At 47.1% G+C, this 19,968-nt stretch overlaps 1 protein-coding gene and 1 long non-coding RNA gene across 2 annotated transcripts in view; one reads left to right on the top strand and one right to left on the bottom strand.

Annotated features, from left to right (window-relative positions):
* Positions 1–19,968, bottom strand: part of CDK15 (cyclin dependent kinase 15) — a 448,471-nt gene that overhangs the window by 151,099 nt on the left and 277,404 nt on the right. The window lies entirely within an intron of this gene.
* The window catches only part of LOC144822555 (uncharacterized), a 198,453-nt gene that overhangs the window by 174,890 nt on the left and 3,595 nt on the right, over positions 1–19,968 (top strand). The gene's annotated exons all lie outside the window — the stretch shown is intronic.

Raw genomic sequence — 19,968 nt, 5'->3', positions numbered from 1 at the left:
TTGTAATCATTCGGTTCCCAGACGTTCAGCAGGCACCTCCGCGCTTCAGGCATCAGCCGTACACCCGTGACCTCACTCATTACCGCATGCACGCGATTCCAATAGCTCAGCACAGCCGGACATTCCCAAATTATATGGAGAAACGTGGCCACCATACCGCAACCACGCCTGCACAATCCATCAGTCGAGAATCCCATTCGCACCAGACGCGGACCAGTCACATATACCCTATGCAGAATTTTGAGTTGGACAAACCAAAGGCGTGCCGGGATAGCCACCTCTTTCGGGGAAGAGATCGTGGCCTGCCAATCTTCATCATCGAGCTCCAGACCATCACTGGTCCACAACCCTCGGAGGCCTTCCAATAAGTCAATCCTAGTGTTAATCAGTTTTTTATAAATGAGCGAGATAGTGCTATCAGGGACATGCCCATCTAGTATCCTATCTTCAAGCGGGGATGCTTCCGGCACGTCCGAGCCTCGGGGAAAAACAGACAAGATTGCGTGCCGGATTTGTGCATACCAAAAGGATTCCCTATCATTCAATCCATATTCAACTTTCAATTCCTCAAAAGTTTTGATCCTACCCTTGATCCACACATCATCGACCCTGCTGATCCCTATCATGTCCCACCGATCGAATCCCTTTGATTGCCAAAGGGAGCCAAGTTTATCCGAGGCAAAGAGTGGAGTAGCCCGGGTCGGTCTGTCTGCCCATCCCGTGGCCGCCGTAGCCCGATACCACACCTGCACCGCTGTTTTGGTGGGACCCGTGAGAGACCTACCGGCCGACATCGCGTATAGAGCCCTGTTGTAATCGCCGCCGGGCAGCAACCATTTATCCATCGCAAAGGCCGGGTTTAGTGAATGAGCATAGGTGCCGTGGTTAATGGCCCCTAACTGAGAGGCCCAATAATAGCGACGGATGTCCGGGAGTGCGATGCCGCCATCATACCAAGGGAGCGTGAGCTTCGCGAGGGCAATACGAGAACGGCCCCCCCATATCAACTGTCGCTGTAGACATTCAATCTCCCGGAAATACCCGGCTGGTACTACGTCAAGCGTGTTGTGAAGCGCATAAAGAAATCGGGGGAGCGACATCATCTTAAACAACGCCGCTCGTCCCAGGGGAGAGAGAGGGAGTCTGTTCCACGTTTCTATATCCGCCCGAAGGCGTCGGAGAGGGGGCAACAAATTGCGCTCGTAACGAAGCGTGGGGTCCAGGGTAACAAAGATTCCCAGATATTTGAATCCCTCGAGCACCACCGAAATAGGACATCCACGTGGCAAGAGGGGAGCATCGCCGGAAAGAACATAAACGCAAGATTTTGACCAATTGATGACTAGACCGGAATTTTTACTGAAAGAAGTCAAAACGTCGAAAAGGACGATCAACGACTTCCGGGGCGACGTAAGGTATAAGAGTATGTCATCCGCGTATAGAGATATACGGTCTTCAAATTCCGGAGACCATCTGATACCCTTCAAGGATGGTTCCCATCGCAACCAAGCCGCCAATGGTTCCAAGGCAAGAGCAAACAGAAGTGGGGACAGAGGACAGCCCTGGCGTGTACCCCTACCAAGCGCAAAGGAGGCCGAAACACGCCCATTCACCACTACCTGAGCTAAAGGGCCAGCATAAAGCAGCTGCACCCAACGGATAAAGGCGGGTCCAAAACCGAATTTAGAAAGGACCGCCCAAAGATAAGGCCACTCAAGCGTATCAAACGCCATAGTGGCGTCTAGGGACGCCAAGATGGCCGACTCCCGCAGAGTCCCGGCTCACGCTAGGACCCCATGGAGGCGCCGAAGATTAAGTGCCGTATTGCGATGTGGTATAAAGCCGGATTGGTCCGGGTGAACAAGATCTCCTATAACAGATATCAAACGAGTGGCAAGAACTTTGGCCAGGATCTTAGGTTCAACATTAATTAGGGAAATAGGTCTGAAAGATTCGCAGCGGTCACGCGGCTTTCCCTCCTTATGGATAACCACTATGGAGGCCAGCCTTTGATCAGGAGGAAGAGACCCTTTCTCTAGGGATTCCAAGAACATCGATCGCAAATACGGCGCAGTACGTCGGGACGGAGCTTGTAAAGCTCGATGGGGAGTCCATTAGGGCCCGAGGCCTTCCCGGAGCGAATCGATCGGATAGCGGTCGCAATTTCATCAACCGTGAGCGGAGCTTCCAGTAGGTCCCGCTCCGGGTCAGACAAGCATGGCAGCGAGATATCGCGTAGAAGCAAGCGGGAGTCCTGATCTGGTCGATCGGACACAGGGGAGTACACTACCCGAAAATAATCGGCAAACCGCGTAACGATCCCAGCAGGGTCAGTGATATTTTCACCATTCACATCCACTATGACGGGGATAACTCGACTCGCGCATTCTCTCCTATCCAACCAAGCAAGCAACTTCCCAGCCTTATCTCCCACATCATACAGACGCCCCTGCTGTTCACGACCCATCTCTTTCGCAGCGTCAGTCACAAGTGCTCTATATTCATGCTGTTTTAGGTCTAACAAGTGCAGCTTCTCAGGGGAGGCTCCAGAGTCCAACTCTCCCTCAAGGATGGTAAGTTCAGTCTCAAGACGGACAGCCTCTTCCCGCTTACACCTCTTAACATTACCAATCGATGAGAGGGCTTGTCCTCGAGTGACAGTTTTATACGCCTCCCACAAGGAGACAGAAGAGGACACTGAATCCACATTTTCAGCAAAGTAATGATCGGTCGCTTTAAGTAATTCCACTCTAATCTTAGGATCACGGAGGTACCATGGGTTAATCGGGGCAATCCGACCTCCCGACCCCAGACGAGCGTTCACAACTAACCACAGCGGGGAGTGATCCGAAATACCCCTGGCAAGATGTTTCACCTCTCCTATGAGGGAAGCCTGGGAGGAGGGCATCAAAACATAATCTAATCTCGAAAGGCTGCCATGGGCCCCAGAGTGAAAAGTATACTGCCGTTGCCCAGGATGATGTAAATGCCAGCAATCGGTTAGCCCCATTGCCTCCAGGAAGTCCCCCAGCCAGGATTGAGATTTAGCGAGGACACGGGGAGGGTGACGATCATACATTCCAGACACTACTGAGTTGAAATCCCCCCCCGCTACAAGTACACCCTCGGGCACTCCCAGGATCACTTTTCCCAAATCAGCATAGGTCGTAGTTTGAAGGCCTGGGGGTATGTAAACCGAGAGTAAAGTAGTCTGTGGCATTTTACATGTGCAGCATTGCTGTACTTACATTCCTGACGAGAGTAAGAATATTGAAATGTACATTAGAAACATCACAGAGATGCACTCAGAAATAGTCCCTTTAGAAGAGGATGATTTTTCAGAACGTCTTTCAAAAAGATTCCAAGCTATTAAAACCTGGTTTCAAGAAATTGGTGGTTCAGTTCTTGGCAAGATTCTAACACCTTTATTTGTGATAATTTTTCTGATAGTTTTGACAAAAATCAGTTGCATGTTACACAAGAGAAAGAAGCACATGAGGGAAAAGAAGAGAATTCACATGGTCAAAAAGGAGCAAGAGAGGGAGGTAGAGCTTGAGGAGTTACGCAGAGCTCAATATGACAGTTGCAAGGATTTTGCTGAAACTAGTCTTTAGAAATACTAACATAGAGAAAATTGAACCATTTTCGTATAAGATAAAATTTGCTAAATTTTGGGTGTGGTGTGGTGATTTGGGAATCACCAGATGAGGGAGTTGATGGAGCGAGATTCAGAAATGTTTTCCATTTCAACTCGTGAAATCACACTTCCATATATCAAGAATAATTATATTAATAATTGTGCTGTGTGTGTATTAATTCAACTTAGTTTAAAGTTACATCTACACTGAAAACGCGGGAAACTAACATGTGTGCTTATAAATGTGCAAAATGTTGTATTTCCTTGTATATGAAAAATAATAAATTAATCGTGTCTATTGTCATGTCAAAAATTAATTGCAGCTGTTTAGAATAAATGGCATGTGCTTATTTTGCTTTCCTGTCTAAGTGGTGTCACTCTATTCTGTATAGGTGCATAAAGAACCCTGCTGGATTAAATGAAGAATGGTAGATATAAAATGCTGCTTTAACTGTGCATTTTTAGCTAGGTAATTTAGACTAATGGGTTAATCATTAGCAATGGAGGGTGGCAACAGAACGAACTATATTACTCGCATTAATTATTCTTTTGTGTTTGTTTATATGATAGTTTCTAAAAGAGGCTTTGGGCCTAGTGAATATTCGCGTTTTACTAAAATCTGCTTGGAGCCAGAGAGAGTCCATGTTGGCAGCGATTTCCTCCGGCCTGAAACAAAATTGTCGTGCTGAGCTGACAAACCTTTAGTCGAGCAAGGCCAAGGCCAGGAACCGGCAAGAAGGTCTGAAACATGCTACGTATCTGAGGAAGCCAAAAACTTTTCCTTGTATCAAATGTTGCAACTGGAGGAAGCTGCGTTGTTCGAAAACTATAGACAATGGTCTCTAGGAACGTGACGGAACTGTGATTCTGAAAATGTGGTGACACGTCGCCTGTCACTTTTTGACTAATGGGACTCCGATTTCAGCAGAAAAATATGCTCTTTCTTAGATTAGCTTAGCGTAGAAAGGTATAAAAACTCTTGCCCCGTGGAAGAGTTATGCTTCTCCTTGCGGACCTTTCGATGAGGGCGTTGTGCTGTTGGACTTTCCTTGGAGCACGTAAGGGCCTTCAAAGACTTTACTCTTTAATTCTTTATTATAATTAGCTTAGTTAGGGACTTAGGTTTTGAAAATGCCAAAATGATAAATTTCATTTGCAATAATAATCTGATTCATAATAAAACTGTCATAACCATTTGCAATGATTCAAATAAAAATGCTTTAATAAAATTTCTAATATATTTTCCAAATGAGTAGCTAATAAAAATCTTACTTTAGAAAACAAGCTGGTCTTGTATTTCATGAGTTTAGGTTACCATTAGCTAGATCTTATCGCCACAGTGGCTTAATTAATTTGTAGAGTTTGTATAGTGTGATGAATTCATTTACCGCGGTTGTATATAAAAGTTTATAAATTGTGAATAAGTTAATTAGGTCACATGGTTCAGTTGGTCAAATTATGTCATGTTAAATTTATGGGCCTTATGATTGATTAGTAATTGATAGAGTATACTGTGGAGTTGGGTAGTGTAGCTTATGACATATTTCCTATAGTCCGCTGGATCACCATGAGGACTGTCCCGTTTACTTCGGTTGCTAAATGGTACGGCCCGGTAGTCAGTAAGCACTATTCTCTTTAATGAATCTGAATTCTGGGGACAGGCACCAGCTGGCCTCTTAAAGTGAGAAGAGATAATGTCCAGCACCTCTCCTGGAAATGGCGGTACTCTTTGTTTTCTACAGCCCATGTATCCCTTTGTGACAGTCTGGGGTCCACACCAGCTCCACTACACAGTGTGCCAAACTGACTTTCCAATTTTTATTATTTACTCATTCGTTTTATTTTCAAAAACGTTCTTATATTTTCTTGTTTCTCTTTCATCTCCTATCTATTCTGTAAAAAGGATGTCTTCTTAAAGCTGTCTGCCATACCCTCACATTAGAAGTCACAAGGCGTGTTTACAAAATCCTTCTGCCAGTACCACACACAAAACAAGTGGGCGGGGGTTTGAATCATAGTTGACATATTCGTCATAAGAGTTGCATTTTATTTGGAAAACCGTTTTTCTACATTATGCTGATAAGCGTTTCTTGTGCTCTTGATGAGCATGTAGATATTTTTCTGAAAAGAAGAACCTTCTGCATTTAAAAGGTCTAAGATATGTTAGACATCAATATATAAGCGTGTGAATATGCGATGGTAGTTACAAAGTAATGCTACAGAATGTTCCACAACAGAGCATGTGCTTGCATAACATGTTACATAATTAGCTTTCCAAGGCCGCTGAATTCAACCAGCTCTGCAACATGACTTGATTCTTCACCCTCTCATGAACACGCGGCTCCAGTTCATGACGTAGAAAAGTATGCGCCTGCATGCAAGATGTCCGTCAGTGAACTTCTCTCACACATACACACTCACTGCTGCCCTCTGTCTCACAATCCCTCTCTCTATCTCTCTCTCAAATACTTTCTCCCTGCATCTCTGTTTCCTTTCCTCCTCCCCACATCTCTCACGAAGATACTTCCTCTCCTTCTCTCTCTCTTTCTTGCCTTGTCTCCCTCCTCTCACACTCGGCTCTCTCTCTTACTCTGTCCCTCCTCTCGCTCCCCTTCTTCCCCCTCTATCTGTTTCAACAAGAAGTGGGGACCACAGAAGTCTCTTCGTGTACTGGGCAGATGATTCTAAATTGTAAACGAGTTCAGTTCAAAATCTTGTGTATAGCTTTCAAGTCCCTGCGCGGCCTGGGTCCTACTGAGTTAACTCACTACTTTAAACCCTATACCTCAAAAGGGCGCTCTGGTCTGCTGCCTGCAGAAACCATGCCGCCCCCTAGTCCAACAAGCTTTTGCAATGTAATAGGTCTTACATTACTGAAAGTTTGAGCTATTGGCGTTGCATTATTATTTGCAACGCCAATAGATCAAACTTTAAGTAATGTGAGACTTATTGCATTCCAAATGCTTGTTGCTTTTAGATTTGTTAATAAGGACAAATGTGCCTAGACGAGACACAGCACCAGCATGAGTTACCCAAAATGTGTTTGCCATGTTCTCTATTTATATAGTTTGTATTATAAATGCGCCGCAAGCTTGTTTTATATTAACATGTATAAGTGAGGTTTTTGTAGAGCGCAAATCCTGTACTTAACTACTTCAGTGTGCTCTAAAACTGGATCACACAATTTGGTCAAGTGGGGAAGCAGGGGTTCGAGTCCATGACTATAGATTAGGAATTTCTGAGACTGTAGGGTTACATCCTTCCCTCTTCCGTTTAACACAACTAGTGTTCACTTTTGCAATTGTTGTTATTCAGTTATTGTTAGTATATAATATATGTATGTAGTCATGAGATTGAAAGGTGGGCTTTTGTGTTTGGAATGTTTCGATAGAAAATGTGTGAACACATCAACTCAATGACCAGGTTCCATTTGAGCTACTGAGAAAACTAAAACCCTTCCTTGAAACTGCCGACCTAAAAACCGCAGTTCAGGCATTAGTTATCTCCAGAATTGAATACGGCTGCTCTACCCTATCTGGTCTGCCAAAGACTTCCATGGCTCCTCTAAAAGCTTGCCTCAACGCTGCTGCTAGACTCTTATCCGGCTCAAAAACATTTGACCACAATTCACCACATCCGAAGGTCTTGAACTGGCTTCCTCTTGAAGCCAAAATCCAGCTCAAGGTGGCCTGCATCACACACAAAGCCCTGTACACGAACTCCCCGGCATACCTTGCCCAGAAAATTGTGGTATCTGGGAAATTCAGAAATTACCAGTCCGCCAGAGACCTCGTGCTCCAGCCACCCCTCTTCCGCAAAGAAAAAACATATAACCGAGCATTCTTTAGGGGTGCACCAAGAATCTGGAACACGCTACCAACCTCCATCAGAAGAATACCTTCTCTGTCAATCTTTAAAAAGGAAGCTAAAACCTTCCTAATGAGCACATTCCTTCAATAACTCACTTGTGTCGCGCACACCACCTTTTATTATGGCTTTTGTTTCTGTGCATAATCTCCTGTATTGCTCGGCCCTCTCTGTGTACCAATTCTCACTCCTTCACATGTTCTGCCGGTTCTCTCTGCCTTTTGTTATCATTTGTCCCCTCATATACAATTGCTGGTTTTCCCTTTTTATCGCTGACATGTCGCTCGCTTATTTTGGTACTGCACTGATCATTGTATATATCTCTGCTCTTGTCCAAATATGTTAAATTCCCTAACCCCCATTCCTTGCATTTTGCCTATGCCTAACCTGTATGTAACGTGTCTATCCCTGTAAAGCGCTCTGATACTCTAACAGGTCACGTTTGCGCTCTATTAAACCTCAAATAAATAAATACACTGTATGAAATAATGTTGCACTTAGCAAGTGTCTCTTTGCTAATTAGCAAATTCTATAGAGGCCGCGAGACCTCTTGGTTTTTGATCATTGATATTTCATTGTGGCCACTGAGGTGTTGAGCCTCTTCTGGAGCTCTCTCAAGTCAGCGAAGCCCTCAGTAACATTAACATAAAATAGCATTTCCTGCTTTGCCTTACTCTGCCGCTCAACTGACTTGACAGTCAGAAGAATTTTAGGTGAGGCTCAACATCTCAACGACAACAAGGCCTTAGAGACCCGCAGAGTTTACTCCTCAGGTTGTAGGGCTTCAATAAGACTTATGTGATGTGATGCGTGCTTCAGAGAGACATACTATGTCTGCCACTGTTGACTAATCAGTTTACAGTTCAAAATCTGGGCTAGTGGGGGGTAGGCGGAGCACAGTCCAATCCAACCCCCCCACTCCAAAATCTGGGGGGAAGGTCCTCCTGTCCCGTACCGTTCCTCTCCGCTTATCAGGTTCCCTTGGACACTTCTAGCTGCACCTTTTCTTCTTTATAATTATAACAAGGGGACCCAACGGATACCTTTGGACCATGGGCGGACAGTTTATTATAGAAAACAAAGGTCCTAAGGCTAATTTAATTATACAAACAATGAAGTTATAGACTTGAATCAGTACTATATCTGTTGTTCCTGTACCCAGCCGGGTCAGGGAATTTTTATTCAAGTTAATCAAAAAAGGAAATAAGTGACCGCAGAGAGGGTCAATTTCAGCATTTGATAGGGTACAAGCCTGCATCTATCCAGGATTAAACCAAAATTTACAGAAGGGTAGAAATAGGAAAAAACAGGAAAAGACATACAATATCAGGCAAGAAAACGTAGGAGCCACATGTCCCTTGCAAGTGGTTAGCTAATGCGCAAGTTAAGACAAACAATTCCTGCAAACACAATAAACACAATGGGTATATTGAGAACTGTTTAAATTGTCGACGACGTTTCGATCCCCTGGCTCCTAATGAACCGGGATCATCTTCAGGACTATGTAATTAGTTGCCTGTTTAGATTTGATGCGCCTGTAGGAATAGGGACAGAAGAAAGGACATAACAAAATAAATCAGATTTCTCAGCTTACAAAATTATTAGAAAACGTACTCCATGTGTCAAAAACTATTTTAAAAGTGTGCCACAACTGAATATAGTAACAGTCCTGTCAATGATCATGCGTAGAATGAACTTACTGAAAAACCAATGTTATTGTGCTGGCTATTGCAAGCTCCTACGTGCACAGGCAAATTTGAAGTTGTGCTGGGTGCCTCACGGTGAATTATCATGGCTAGGGCACATCGTAGTGACTCCAATCCATGCGGCATCTGTGAACATGTGCGTGGATGAGTCTGTGTGACCCAAGGGGGCCCACAGGCAATGCTATCAGGAGTCTGGAGGTCATGGTGCCGAACGAGTGAGTGAAAGTGTGGTGAAATATATTGAGTGTCCGTAACATTACTGGGTAGTGAAAACGGCGCAGTGCTCAGAATTCGAACTAAGGGGGCCGGTCAGCTAACCTGTGGGGTTCCCGAATGGAACACTGGTCAAATATTCGATTTAGAGACTGCTCTGTGTGGCGCAATTCCAATGAAGCCTAAGGAATCAGGGAATGATAGTCAATTAATTGTTCAACCTCGTGATAGAAGGATGCAGTGACAGGGGGAATTTGTGTGCATGTTACCTCTTATTACGGTCACAAAACAGAGATGGGTATTGAAGACCTCTCGTGGACGCCCTCTTGGTGGGGGGGCGTTTTGAGGTAGATATTCTTAATTAGTAAGGGAGTGCGAGGCTCCCGTGGATCGGCAACCCAACCAACTGAAAGAATAATATATGGGATTAGCAGAAGCGGTTGCGTAAGAGTTATAGGCAGAGTAACGGCATGGTTCTGCCAGAGTGCGTAATGGGCTTACCTTCAATAGTTTGGCGGCGGTACTGCTCCAAAATCGAGCGAAATTCTGACTAACGGTGGAGTCGATGGTCAATACACCGGACAGCACGGGAATCGTGTAAGACTACCTAGGGAGCCGGAGGTTTATTGAAGTTGAACAGGAAGCTACGTGATAGGCAGCGAGGGGGGACTTGGCACTTTTTTTTTTCAACATTTTTTATTGTTGAAAGAAAAAGAAAAACATGAAGCAGCAATAAGACAGTATATAAGTCCACAACATAAATGTACACTTTTCGATACATTTGGAACCTGGGAGACACAGTAGAGACCCTTCCATCCCGTCATAGTAATACTTTTCCGCATATACATCAAGTAATTCAAGCATAATAGGACAAATTCGCAAAACAAAGATGCACACCATTTGACGCTTGGCGTGCAAGTGACCACATTATTCAGTACTGAGTGGGGGCACATCATCCACATCAGAGATATCCAGTAGTCTATCCCGTTCACGTTGCATTTCTACTGTAGGGGACAAGCAAATAGTACCCCTGTATCTATTCCACCTCCCCCATTTGTAGTCCCATTTCTTGGGGCAGCATCTATGTTTGTAGACATCTTTTTCGGCAATCCATGTCAACTGCCCAGTCACGTAGAGTCGGAGCTGTCCCCACCCCCCATTTCTGGGCAATATTATGTTTTGCAATGGCCCACCCGAGCGAGGCCCATGTTTGCTCTATTTGTGTTAAGTCAATAGCTTCCCAGATCTTTAGAAAGCATAGTTGGGGGAGGCCTTCAGAGATTTATCACCCACCCTCTCGATTTGTTGTGTGACCTTGCTCCAGTATTGTTGCACTACAGAGCAATCCAAAGGACATAAAAGAAGGTTCCCGGTTGGTTACATTGCCGAAGGCACAGGGGATCAGTCCTCCTTCCTATCTTGACCAAGATCCCTGCGACTGAATACACGCGATGCAGGATCTTCATAGGGATAGCCAGTAGCCACTTCTTTGGGAGAGGCCAGAGCATCACGCTAATCCTCATCTTCTAAGTCTCTCAGATCTGCCTCCCAGAGTTGTTGCAGGCATCTTAAGGCGTCTGGGCGATTGTTTATTAGCTTTTTGTATGTGAGAGATATGGCCTTTTTGTGCATGGGGTCAAGTATCAGTCAGTCCTCCAATGGAGAGGCCTCGGGTAGAGCGGCGTCCTTGGGTAAAACTGCTTTGACTGCGTGACTGATTTGCAGATAGTGGCATGTCTCGGTCTGTGCTAGTTGGTATTTGGTCTGTAGATCTGAAAATGTGGCTAATTTACCCCCATCCACATGTCACCGACTGTTGAGATACCTATCATATCCCACTTGTCAAAGTCAGGGCATTTGCTGAGCTGCCCCAACAGATCTGGTTCCCAAAGTGGTGTGGCCTTTGTGAGCGTGTCATGCCACCCCATTTTCTATTCACGCTATACCAGACCTCCCCTGTGCATGCCGTGGGTCCCGTGAGGTTGAGCTTGCGAGGGTTTGTGTAGAGTGCTCTAGCGTAACCCCCCCACCTCACCCCCGGCCCAAGAGCCATCGGTCTGTACGAGAATTTGGATCGTCATATTCCCCATGTACCCATTTGTTGAGTGGAACCAGCTGGGACGCTTGATAATAAAGCCTCATGTCGGGTAGTGCAATACCCCCATCATACCACCCCATCGTCAACTTTTCAACTGTAGCCCGCGTACAACTCCTTCGATACCAGAGAAATAGTTGTCAGGAATCGTGTTAGGGGTGTTTTGCAATTCATAGAGAAACCGCAGTAGTGCTAGCATCTTAAAAAGGGCTGGACGCCCCAGGAGAGTAAGGGGAAGGGATCGCCAATGTTTAGTGTCGGACTGAAGGCGAGTTAGGGGCTCAAGCAGGTTGGACTCATAGAATAAATTCGGGTCCGGTGTATTATAGATAACAAGATACTTGAAGCCCTTTGTTGACACTGGTATGTAATACACTCTGGGGGCCTCACGGAGGCGCACCCCACAGCACATAAAGCTGGGTCTTAGTCCAGTTGATAGTATAGCCCGAGTGGGCGCCAGAGATATGGAATATATGGAGAACCTGGCAGAGAGACCGTGAGGGCGAGGCCAAATATAGGAGGATATCATCCGCATATAGGGAGATACGGTCTTCGTGGTCCCCCGACCACTTCTGTCTCCTAATCTCTGGATCTCCCCTGATCCAGACTGACAGCGGCTCCAACACTAGGGCAAATAACAAGGGTGACAGAGGACACACCTGTCTAGTACCCCTCCCCAGTAGGAATTGTCTCGAGACGTGGTTGTTGACTGCCACATGTGCTGTTCGGTGGGCATAGAGCAATTGGATCCTCTTTATAAAGTTTGGGCCAAAACCCATCTTATTTAAGACTGCAAAGAGAAAGTCCCACTTGATAGTATCAAACGCCATGGATGGATCCAATGATAGTAAAGCTGCATCCTTCCTGATCGTATCACATCAACCCAGGACCCCGTGGAGTCGCCTCACGTTTAAAGCTGTATTTCTCCCTGGCATAAACCCGGATTGGTCGGGGTGCACGAGCTCTGTAATGCAGGGGATAAGTCTGTTGCTTAACAGTTTAGCTAAAATGTTCGCCTCAACTGTCAGGAGTGCGATTGGGCGATAGGCCCTACAGTCATCTGGCGGTTTGCCCTGTTTGTGAATGACCACAATAAAGGCTGTTCGAACAACAGCAGGTAGTGCCCCTTCATCAAGACTTTCAGTGTACATTTGGAGCAAGTGGGGGGAAAGTTTGGAAGCCAGTGGCATCAGGAATTCGATCGGGAACCCGTTGGGTCCCATGGCTTTACCCGAGCAGACGTCTTGTATCGCTTTCTGGATTTCAGCATCCGTGATCGCACCCTCCAGGAAGTCTTGGTCCTGTGTGGACAGACATGCAACTTTAATGGTCGACAGAAGGTCTGCAGCCACGGATGATTGGGACGTCCTAGTGGACGCGTACACCAATGAGAAGTAAGAAGCAAATGTATTGGCGATCTGTTGGGGATCGGTGATTGTATCCCCATTGGCCCCGCACACTGAGTGAACCCACCTTGACAGTTGTTCTTTTTTCTGCAACCAAGCAAGGAGTTTACCCGTCAGTTCCCCATGTTCATAAATCTTGTGGCGTGTGGAGGTATACCATGCTTTGGCCAGGGGTAGATCAAGCAAGAGCGTCCCAAGGTCTCGCAGTGTAGAACGCTGCAGCCCAGGTGGGGCATATGCAGATATAACATTCATGGCCTGTCCCTCCCAGGTGCCGGAGAGCGCCACGTAGCGACCCTGCTCATCCGACCAGACCCTGTTTATTTAATATGGACATCCCCTGCGTAGGAGCGCCCCAGAACCTGACGTAAATCCCGAGTGGGTGGCCAGACGGTATCCTCATCTATTTAGTGCAACGCATTAGTTACAAATTAAGTGTGTCTCCTGAAGAAGAACAATGTCTGGTGCCTGCCGTTTTAGGTATTGCAGAACTACACCCTGCTTGATTTTATCTCCCAAGCCATTAACATTCCATGCTAGGAACTTGAGTGCTAAGTGTGGCCCCATGTTTGGACAGAGGGATGAACAGTGTAGAGGCGAGAAACAGAGGACATGTCAGTGTTCATGCATTGAGGGTGGGATACATAAGAGGGCCCATTGTGTGGCCGTATGGTGGACCGTGTGCTCATAAACTTTACGGATGAACTAGTGCTTGCAGCTCTGCAGACTTCATGTGCTCCCCATGGTGGGGTGATATTAACCTCAATTTGGACATACAGTACATTAGATACCGAAAATTGCTGCAATAATTAACAAGACCCAAAAAAAAAGGGGAAACAAGAAAAAGCCTCATAAAGGAACAAAAATCAAAGCAGGTGAAACATACACCCCTGATCCCCCAACACCCAACACAGTGGGCATAAAACGAACCGCCACCCTAAACTTGCAGAGTGCCTGTCGCCCACCCTCAACAGTATTAGGGACGTGATACAACCCCACTCCCTGGAGCATCAACTTGTGAGAGCATGTGCATCCCCAGCATACGACCCCATAGTGTGCAAATTGGACATGGTAAACTGTAGCCAAAAAGTAACACAAAAACCAACAATGCCAGCATCAATGGAACAAACAATATCATCAAGCTAGACATTTAGAATTTGCATTCTGCTAGAGGTCAAGTGGAGGGCTATCGATGCAAGACCAGTCTGCGACCCTCAGGTCATTATTCAAAAAGTCAATTTGACCAAAGAACAGCTCATTACGCCCTCAAACCACCAATCTTGTCAGTGGGACTAAAAGAAGAAAGGAGTGTCGCCAGAAGACAAGTGCAATTATATCACCCCCCTCGGAGGCCGGCAGAAATGCAAAATTTAAGTATGTGAAACCGTGAACAGCACTGGAGAGATAGAACACGGTGGATTGTCAAGAAGGCGCAGTGTGTCCATCGAGACTCAACTCAGCAGATTCCAGAGATCAAAGGCCAGCCACGCCAATGTCAAGCCACCAAACCGTACCCTGTTAGGCTCTGCGTTGCTGAAGTACCACCCGGCGGGGACCCGGTCCACGGGCTCGACCTGTCGCCTCTGCATCTGTCACCAGCTGGCTTACGATGGCATTTTTCAACTGTTCTCCAACCCTCAAGGCAGTCCCAAGCATCCTCAGGCCTAGCAAAGAACCACACCTTCCCCTCCGATTCCACACGCAGCTCGGCAGGGAAGATCATGGCGTATTTGATTATTTGGTCCCACAGCGCACGCTTCACCTCCAGGCAACTGTGACATTGTTTCTGGACCCGTAGAGTGAAGTCTAGAAATATAGTGACCTTGCTATTGTCTATGGAGAGGTGGGGCCGTTCATGCCGTTTGTAGGACATCATCTCTGTCGCGAAAGTTGAAGACTCTTGCCAAAAGCGGTCGGGCGGCGTGCCAGGCCTGGCTCTTCCCGCCAGCACTTGGTGTGCGCGTTCAATGGAGAAGTGTTGGGATAATCCCTTTGGCTGCAGACGCTTGTGGATTAGGTCTTCGACAAAGAGATCCGCTGCAGGCCCTTTGGCCCTTTCCAGCACTCCCAAAATACGGATGTTATTGTGACGCATGTGGAATTCACTTCATAGTCATCCAGTTGCAGTGGCATGGCTTCCTGGGTAGTCTGGAGGTCAGCCACCTGGCATTTGAGGAGGTCAGTGTCTTTTGACATGTCTTTGGTCGCACTTTCCACTTCACGTACTCATTCCGCCATCTTCTTCATGTCCGCTCTAATCAGTAAGTCCTCCGAGGCTATGCGGCTTTCCAGGGAGGTGCGCACCAACGTGATGGCGGCAAGGAGGTCCTGCAACGTGGGGTCTTGTTGCTTTCCGTTAGATTCAGGCCCAGGTTGCTTCTCATCTCGGCCCTTCTGCCACGCCTATTTTTCAAGCTTGGCCTGGAGTGCTCCACGTCTGCTGCGGCCGCTTACCATGATGGCGCAGTAAGGTGTGGTGGATCAAAGATGGGGTCACGGGGCTAAACCGGCTACTCATCGCCGCCTGCTTATGAGACCAGCCCAGAACGGCCTAACGTTTTCCACCAGTCAATCCCAGACCCTAGTGTTCCCCAGTTCCAAGGAATACCCACACCAGTAAGGGAGGGGAGGGAAGAGAGTGTGACTATCTCGCTAGGGCCCACACAAAGCACTTGACGCTGTGTCTGCACTGAATTAGCCAACGAGTGTTGGGCCCAGTATCGGATTAATGCTCTCCAGTTCCCCTGCACGCGCGATAAGGTGGTGCGGCCGTAGCTCAAACAGCCAGCTCCTTGAGGCCAGTCAGGGCCTGCCACGGTCGCCTCTCTCACCGTCTGCTATGTCTTGTGGTGCGGGCTCCTTAGGCGGCTTCAGCTCCGGATGTTAATAGGTTGCATGCCACGGCCCGCCCCACACCACTGTAATGCTGCTCCCCACAATTGGAGCCCCCAGTGATGGCCTCGAATTCTATAGGCAGGACCCAGGTGGATCGATGGCCTTGACCCTAGTTAAGGGGGCGCACTCAGTTCCCCCGTAGCCGCGGCTTACAGCACCTCACCAGCAGGTCCCAAAGGGGGCCGGAGGAGCAGGGCCTGCTGCCGGAGTTTGATGTGCCCCAATTCAGAGAAGGGACCGAGCCGAGGCGTAGGGCAGGAAGCGCACCAGACATCTGCGCAGCTCGCACTGGAGGTGCGAGTCCGCGTTTCAGGATATGCTGGCTGGTGGTGGCCTCTAGGGGCTCGTGGAGCACATCAACGATGAGGCCGGATTTTGTTGGGCAGGCGGGGGTCACGCACTCACCAGGGAGATCACTGGTAGCAAAGATCGACGTCCGGTCCCCCAAGCATTCAGTCAGGCCTTGTGTCTCCGCCGCTGCCGCGGTGTCGATTAGGCGAGCACAGTCGATGTGGAGCTCGGCGTCCAGCGTCTATGAGCCCCGCAGCACAGCTCCTTGCTCCCACGGCTGCTCAGGCGCCGCCAATCAAGCAAATTTTCGGTGCAGGGAAGGAAAACGGCATCAGGGTCAAACGAGCTCCATAGCAGGCAATTGTGGCCGGGGCAAGTCGAAGTATATCGGATTTATCGGGAGTGGAGCAACAGAGTGAAGCTACCGTGCGGCCATTTCCCTGTGCAGTTGGCCACGCCCCCCTTCTTGGCACTTTTGACAATGCCAACAAATGACACAAGTCAGACAAGCTACAACAGCAAATCCTCTGCCCAGAGGAAACATGTAAATGTATTGTATTTATATAGCGCACTTCTACCCGGAGGCCTCGTAGCGCTGAATTCAGACCGCTGTGGAACCCATCCTGGCTTTCCTGTGAAATGTCCACTCCTGGGCACCCCCAAGGTGAAGCCAGGCATCCAAGCGCTGCTGGGGCCGTTGTGGAGATTAAGCAAGCTATTGCCCAGAGTCACAGAGTGGGACCCATGATTAGACTAGGCACCGAGGCGAGAATTATCAGGTCCGGGGAAATTGAGTCCAAGAGCCGCCGAGGCGGGAGTTGAACCCTGGTCCCGGGCCAGACCTCTGCATCAGGGTCTGCCGCTCTAACCATTGAGCCATGCTTACCAGGCCACTCAGCATGTGAACTGGTAAACATGGGAAGTAAATCAGATGAAAGGAGTTGCTGTCTAAATAGTTGTGTGAGCGCAAGAGTGCCAGGCATGACTCTAATGCCTTGAGGTGTTCCGTGGTGGCAGTGCGAAATATATTCAAAGGCCTCATCACTGCAGTGGCACAAAAGGAAATAGCTTCAGTGCTGTATCCACCATGTAAAAACAAGCATTGACAAAGCCAATAAGCTCACGTTTACAATCCCTTTGTTAATGCTTTTTTGGTGATGTTGTGCAGCATCAGTATGAAGCAAAATGCTTTTTGTCGATGCTGTGCAGCATCTAAAAAAAAGAAAAAGAAAAAAATGCTACATGATGTGAAGAGTACATAGTGTGTACGCCTTAGAATATTACTGACGCCTACATCATTCAGTAGGTGTGCACATAATGTGATGATGTAGAGAAAGAGCTGGAAAACATATGCACTCTCATGGAGTGCAAAGAAAGTAATTCCCAAAAAAGGAGCAGTAGAAGGATACAGGTCAGCCAGTCAAAAGCATTGTAAAGAGGGCATGCTCTAGTGAAGGAACAAACACAAGAAGATGGATAGCACCTGAATAAGAAGCAAGAATATAAGACTGACAATGAAGCCACCCACTAAAAGGAATAAGTGGCTCTAAGCCCACTCTATGTTTGGGCATAGGTATCGCACATGAGCTCTTTCCAACCAACAGCTGTACTTTCTGCAAGAAGAGAGCTAATAAAAGTACTGTCGTTCCTGAAAGCAGCTCAGTCAGGCTGAGCTGGATGCACTGCAAGAACAAATGAAATAAATCCCAGTTCCTTCAAATAAGTGCCAGTGGTGCGCACCAACAACCACCAGCTCAAATTAAGTATTGCTTGGGACATCTTGCGTTCCTACCTGCCTCAGAGGCGAGTACTATGAACTGCCCGTCCGAATCACCTCTATGTCATATTCCACCCCATGGGATATCCAGGCTTGGGTCCTTATGCTCCCCAATGAACTTAATCCAAATCCCCCTTCATACTGAAAACACATCTCCTCATCCTCTAGTACCCCAATAGCAGGCCCAGACCCATGGACCCCTAACTATATTATATATTGTATAAAGCACCACCAACAATGTGTTTTCAATACTGAAAAAGACCAAGGGGTTTGTTTACCAGTTCTCGGGACTCGGATGACTTACAGAATCTTTTTGGCAGTTAATAGGGTGTAGTTTACTCCTTAAAATAATTGGCCATATCAGGGGCGGCTCGGCTCCTTCGTTTGAGCAGAGGAGCGTCGCTCCACTAACAAAAGCCCCAGGCCAGAGTTGAAAAATAAAATGCTAATCAAGTTTATTTACTGACATTTTATTTTTCAGTGACCAATCCTGAATTACGTGTTGGGATGGGTTGGGGCCAATGCTGCCGAGTGGCAGCAACAGGGAGTTATGTGCTTTAAAATGCGCATGTCCCTTTGGCCGGAAGTCTTGTGATGGCTGAGTTAAAGAAAGTGCATGCCTCCAGCGCTCTTAGGAGCGCTAAGTGAGGACGCTCAAACCAATCCTTGCACTGCTCTCATGCTGGTGAGAGCAGTGCCAGGACTGATTAGGAGAGTTTATTTATTTATTTATTTATTTATAAAGTTGCTGGGTCCCGCATTGGAGCCTGCCAGAAGACCGAAGGAGTACGTCACGGAGGAAGGTCTTTTATTTTTTTTTACACCTGCCGTATATGGTAGCCACCACTGGGCCATATCATCAACTCTTTCCCTACCCCTCCCTTGAAAGCCCCTTTTTAGGTTTTGCCTCTGTGGCGAAGCCTAGCAGTGCTCTGATGTACGCCCTTGGAAGTTCTCGTTAGAGGGTTAAATAATATTGCTGGGTATATCACTATTATGGTTCTGGACAACCAATTGCCACAGTTGTTAACAGGGCAGAACTATCATCCGTTCAGCGGTACTAAGGCCCTGGGTATGATGGACCCACTTCGCTTCGATTTTCAGATGTCTTGTTTCTACTGAATCAGGGTATGGGTCCAACTTTCAAGGCTTGCATTGGGGCCGACTGCAGCCTGGCTACTTAACTGCCACCAAACACAGACTCAACCAAATACAACCACCAAACATCAACATCATCCAGTAAGTCCTTTTCTGAGACCAGATCCTTCCTACCAGGCTGATCAAATACCCGTCCCTTCCTATTAGGTGGTTCTCTTTAGAGACCAATTCCTTCCTGTAAGGAAGTTCTGAATCTGCCAGTATATAAAGAGCCTCTTATCGGTGTACTAGTGTGTAGCAACTCCTTTAGCTTGCTCCAGCTGTTGGATTCTTTGCTCCTACTCTGGGACAGTCCGAACCCTGATCCAGCTCTGGTCCAGGCCGGCCAGCTCCTGCTTGACTCTGCTTCAGGCTTGCCAGCTCCAGCTCTGATCCAGTCTTGCTCTTAACCAGGTCCCAAACTTCAGCCTTGCAAGAACTGTCCTGCAATTGGGACCCACCATTTTTGAGGCTTTCAGTGCCTTTCAACTTTTTCCTTCTGCACTGTGAGAAACTACTGCATCCACTCTATAACCTAGGTCACATCCTGGGATATAATATGTGGCTTTGGGAAAGAGTCACCCTTTTCCAAGAGCGTCTAAGAATATTTCCATGTATACGGTGCTCTTGCTAGGAACAGACTGTTACAGTTGGAATATTTCAAGGAGGCCCTTACTGATTCCATAATGATGGGTTTAGAAGCTGTGATCTCTTCTGCGCCAGGTACTCTGCTTATTGAAGCTCAGCAGCATGAAAGCCAATATGTCTATCCTTTGAGACCTATTGGCTTTGTCAATGGTTTTTAATGATTCTGTTCAGCATCTTTGATGCTATTCGGCATGGCTAAACAAGTAAAAAATAAAGCCTATGACATTGCCGCCTGTGCAAGTTTGTAGGCCGTTTGTAAGCCTAGCCTTCAAAATGGCACAGGCACTTTTTTTTCT

This window comes from Lissotriton helveticus, chromosome 3_1, assembly GCF_964261635.1.
Source record: "Lissotriton helveticus chromosome 3_1, aLisHel1.1, whole genome shotgun sequence".
Taxonomy (NCBI): Eukaryota; Metazoa; Chordata; class Amphibia; order Caudata; family Salamandridae; genus Lissotriton; species Lissotriton helveticus.
Note: the sequence above shows the minus strand (reverse complement) of the source record. Positions and strands in the feature narration are given on the sequence as shown.